Source organism: Otolemur garnettii, unplaced genomic scaffold, assembly GCF_000181295.1.
Source record: "Otolemur garnettii isolate 467f Iridium unplaced genomic scaffold, OtoGar3 scaffold00071, whole genome shotgun sequence".
Taxonomy (NCBI): Eukaryota; Metazoa; Chordata; class Mammalia; order Primates; family Galagidae; genus Otolemur; species Otolemur garnettii.
In genome coordinates, this window is record NW_003852466.1 from 7,364,087 (window position 1) to 7,369,652 (window position 5,566).

Here is a 5,566-nt window from a genome sequence, read left to right on the forward strand (position 1 = left end):
TCTTTTTCTTTTTTTTTCTGGTGGTGTTGTTAAATTTTGCATATTTGTTAATCAGTATAATCTTCAACACAATACATCAACATGATTTCATAAATTTAGAGAAAAATATTTCCTGGTTAAGTGGAAAATTGTGTGGATGGCTTCTGGAAGACCTTCAACCAAGCAGCTTTACTGTGATCCATTTGGTTTAGAAGTCTGGACCTTCTTTCCTCAGTTTGCTACAATCCTCATTCACTGAGTAGAACTTGTGTTGATCATTGGGACCCAGTTTGTTATTCTTTCTGTCCCAACTAACATCTGGATTGAACAATGCCAGACGCAGAACATACAGTGCTGCTTCAGGACCTCCGGCTCCAGTAAGGATGAACGGGGGAATCAAGCTCGGAAGGTTGTTCGCCTGACCCAGGATCTGGCAAAGCTTGTTTGCGGCAGCAGCCTTTAGTCTAAAGGGAAAGAAAAATAAACCTGCGGGCCATGACCTCAACTAAGTCTGCCTGTCTTCTACTATTAAATCTTCAGTTAACGATATTAAAATCAAACAGAGCCACACCTTATAGAAATATTCACATGTTCCAAACTCAAAAAAATATTCAGGGGAAAAATTTTTTCATTGTCTATTTTCTTTCTTCTCTCTCACGTTGTCATTTTTGTCTCATTAGTATCAAATAGTTTTTATTTTTTTTTAACTTATGCTTTCGTTCATTTTCAGGTAGGATAAATGCTGTCATTATAATATAAGGTATCTATAAACATTAACATGTTTATATCATATATTTGTAAGTATTATAAATACAATATATTTACTCACTAAAATTCACCTATTTGCTATGAGGTTCTAGAAATGATGGCTTATAATGTAGATAGATTACTTTCTAAGGAACAATCCCAGATCTGTGATGCCACTAATCCCAGTCAGGCAGCCCCGGCACTGTCCAGCCAGCCTTCTCCAGACCTTCTTCTTGGTTACGTGTCCGTCTGGTGCTGCAGAAACGTGGAAAAGTTTTTACCTTCAGAATTCACAAGGGAAATGGTTATTTAATAGTCTCATTTTTTAAAGGCAAAATATAACTTTTATCCTATGTCTCATAGCAATTTCAAGAATAGTTTGTCTATGATTTCAACATCTAAGATTTCTTTTATTTCTAACCAATGTAACTTATAGTGTTTATGGAGTATAGTGAAACAAAAATTATGAAAAGAAATATATAAATACATGTGAAAAAAGTTACTCATTTATGCTAACATGAGATTTGCCATATTTAAATTTTCACAAAAAAAACATTTGATTTCATATAGTCTATTAAAGGAGGGCTAATTTTAGGTGTTCACCTGAAATCTCATCAAAATGCCTGAATACAATTGTGACAGGGCTTTATCTTTATTTCTTTACCATCTATTCTGTTTTGACAACCCTCACTCTCAAAAAAAAATAATTTAAACCTACTTAGCTTCTTTCATGAAAAGCAAACCAAGTTTCTCTTGATTTAACTTCACCACAATTATTTATTAGTCTATACTTATTCTCTACCAGCTGGCTGGGCAAGGTGGCTCACACCTGTAATCCTAGCACTCTGGGAGACCAAGACGGGTGGATCTTGACCTGCCTGAGCAAAAAAATTAAAAAAAATAACCAGGCGGGTGCCTTTAGTCCCAGCTACAGGGGCTAAGGCAAGAGGATCACGTGAACCCAGGAGTTTGAGGTTGCTGTGAGCTGTGATGCCATAGCTGGGGCAACAGAGTGACACTCTGTTTCAAAAAAAATTATTCTGCCAGGGAGACAGATTTGAGGATGAATTTCCCTGTGCTCCTTCAGGAAGATAAAGGAATCACTGTGGATGTTTAGCCAATAACTACACAAAATCAACTTTGATTTAGATGCGTTTCCCACACTCTCCTAATAATAAGATACACCTACAGGGCTTACTTGTAATATATTCCTGGACCTTCCCACAAATAATTTGTTTCATTTGACCTGAAGGGATTCCAGGAATCGGCATTTTCAAAGGCTCAGAAAATAATTCTTATCATTACTAAGAGGGCAGTGTGGCTCAATTCTCAATGTTATTTGGAAATACATTAATATAAAAGTAAGAGAAAGAATAAAAAATAGGAAATAATAACATAAAGTGGCAACTTGAAAAATGAGAACAATTTCTTTGCATGAACAAAAAAGAAGATAAAAAATAACTAGAGAAGTTCTGAAAAACACCAACATATGATGGAAGAGTAGAGAAATGACTTTTTAAATGTCATTTTCAAAATAACACTTTTTCTTACTTTTATCACAACTTTAGCATTTTAGCATATGTTGATGAAAGCTTCTACAAGCGTGCAACTTATAATTATAAAAGTGTGTTGGGGGTGGCGCCTGGAGCTCAGTGGGTAGGGCGCTGGCCCCATATACAGAGAGTGGCGGGTTTGAACCCAGTCCCGGCCAAACTGCAACAAAAAAAATAGCTGGGCATTCTGGTGGGCACCTGTAGTCCCAGCTACTCTGGAGGCTGAGGCAAGAGAATTGCCTAAGCCCAAGAGTTGGAGATTGCTGTGAGCTGTGACAGCACAGTACTCTACTGAGGGTGATAAAGTGAGACTCTGTCTCTCAAAAAAAAGTATATAGGGGGTAGATATTGCCCACAAAAAGATGACTTTATCTTTGGGAATTGAATGAACACCTAGTGTCTGATGGAGGATTTCAGGGACATGACTAATCATATAATTAAAGTGTTACTCAGAAGGTGAAGAGGGGAACCTAAAGCTCTGAAAGGACGCCTTATCTATGTAAGTCCTTGCAGTTGTAAACTGCAACAAGGAAGACTCAAATCAAATTTTGCCAGTGACTTTTTTAGAGAATCTAATAGAAACAAAATTGCTTTGAAGGGTGGACTAGGCATTGGCATGTGTGCATAGCTTCCCCAAGGGAGGACTTCAAAGGTGACCATAGTGATATTCAGCAATGAGATATGTAGCACATTAGGATGAGTTCGTGACTTAATTGTCAGATCTTATATATCCTTTTTTTAATGTTGAAAAGAAATGAAATCATGTTTGAGAGGGCCAATTTTAATGATGAAATCTGTATCCATAATACAATATTTCACCCAAATATTTTGCTTCTCAAATGCTTTATCAAAAAGGGTTGTAAGTAAATAATTCAAATTACATTCAAAAAATTTCTTATGATCTTGCTGGTAAAATATACTTAATTTTATAAATGCTAAGACAACACTTCAATATTTATTGCATGATTTTTTGACATGATTGATGATATTTGCATTTCTGTATATTCAATTATGGTTGGGAAGTTGTAAATTGGCAAGTAACTTCATATTTTCTTTTTCTGTTTGTTTGGGTTTTTGTTTTATTTTTGAGACAGAGTCTCACTTTGTCACCTCAATAGAGTGCTGTGGCATCACAGCTCACAGCAACCTCAAACTCTTGGGCTTAAATGATTCTCTTGTCTCAGCCTCCCAAGCAGCTGCAACTACAGAAGACCACCACAATGCCTGCCTATTTTTAGAGACAGGATCTCACTCTTGCTCAGGCTGGTCTCAAATCTGTGAGCTCAGGAAATCCACCCACCTTGGCCTCCCAGAGTGCTAAGTTTATAGGTATGAGCCACCATGCCCGTTGGTACCTTCATTTTTCTTTTTTTTGAGAAAGAGTGTCACTATGTTGCCCTTGGTAGAGTGCTGTGGCATCACAGCTCACAGCAACCTCAAACTCTTGGACTTAAGCAATTCTCTTGCCTCAGCCTCCAGAGTAGCTGCAACAACAGGCACCCACCACAATCCCTGGCTATTTTTTGTTGCAGTTGTCATTGTTGTTTAGCAGGCCCAGGCAGGGCTTGAACCCGCCAGCCTCAGTGCATGTGGCTGGCACCCTACTCACTGAGCTATGGGCACTGAGCCCATAATTTCATATTTTCAAATCTTAAATTAACATTTTGCTTTTAAAAGTTCTTGATAAAATTCATATTATATATTTACATTGAAATATATTTAAATTCTTATATTCAGTTGTGATCAATTTTATGCTACCAAAGGTTATTGAGAGCACAGCAATTAACAGTCTTCATATCACTTGGTCTATATGTTTGCCTCTTCTATGATTGCTGGCATTTTACTGAAAGTTATAAAGGAAAAAAAGTTCTTAATGTAAAGTTAATAAGTTTATCTCTGGGCCTCCAAGGGAATTGAGACTGTCAGTTTAATGACAATCTACCTGCCTGATCAGCAGGCATGCATTTGGCTGGTTATCTATTGACCTTCTGAATAGTTTTGAGGCAATTAAGAGGATATCGAGCAGAACTTTTGTCTCTGATCCATTAAATGACTACATTTAAGCATGTATCTCGACATTTACTTTAAAGGTGTTAACTAGAACATCTTGTCATTAATTTGATCAAACCCAACTTTAAGTGCTTACTTTTAATAGCCACATTTTGCCCTTACCATCCCTGGCACTTAATAGTTTCAAGTGACATATCAATGAAAACAAAGTAAAGGAAAACTGGGCTTCTCTTTGATAATTATTTCAGTCAGCAAACATTTATTGAGCACCCACTGCATTATAGCTGCTGGCCTAGGTAGGTCTTTTTCTTCAACTATCTTGTTTTAATGGCCCATTTCTCACTGTTCACACTGATCCCCAGCACTCTATCTTACCAGCATCTACACAATGGGAGGACCAGAAGAGGAACAGATAGAGAAAGGAGAGAAAAAAATATGCAAAGACATTGTCTTTGTCCATTTTGTGCTGCTACAACAAAATACTATAAAGATCAAAAATGTATTTTGCATAGTTCCAAAGGCTGGGAATTCCAAGATTCAAGGTGCTAGCATTTGGAGGGTGAGGGTCTTCTTGCTGCACCCTCCCATGGCAGAGGGCAGAAGGCAGAAGGGTGAGTTCATCACAAGCTAGCCCAGGGTTACATGAAGCCTCTTTCATACGGGTCTTAATCTCATTAACAAGGGAGGATTTCTTCCAGCCAAGTCAACCCTTAAAAGCCCCACTTCTTAACACCATCACATTGGCAACACCTGAATTTTAAATGGGATGCATTCAAATCATGCAGAAATTATGGCTAAAAACATCTTAAATTAATGGAAAAAATGCTGCCATACATGTCTAAGAATCTCAATGAACGTCAATAAGATGAATGCAAAGGGATCTGTGCCCAAACATATCACAATAAAAATGTTGAAAGCAAAAGACTAAAAAAGGTAAAGAGACATTTTTTTTTAGGGCAACAAAACAAAACAATGACTCTTCACATACAAAGGAACTCCAGAAAGATTATTAGTTGACTTCTTCAGATTGGATAAAGCAGTATGATGATTTGCTCGAAGTGTTAAAAGAAAAACTATTAACAACAACAAAAAAAAACTTATAACTAACAAAACTAATTTTCAAAATGAATATAAAAGAAACATTCCAAACTAAGAAAATCTGTTGCTAGAATTGACTTATAAGAAATACTGAAAAAGTATCCAATGTACACACCCCTGTTATGAAACTAATTTATACCTTTTATATGAAAGCTATAACCTAATAACAGCCTAGGAAT

The 5,566-nt window shown here is 36.7% G+C and overlaps 1 pseudogene; it reads right to left on the reverse strand.

Annotated features, from left to right (window-relative positions):
* Positions 1–187: 187 nt before the first annotated feature.
* LOC111726566 overlaps positions 188–5,566 on the reverse strand; it is a 9,634-nt pseudogene continuing 4,255 nt past the window's right edge.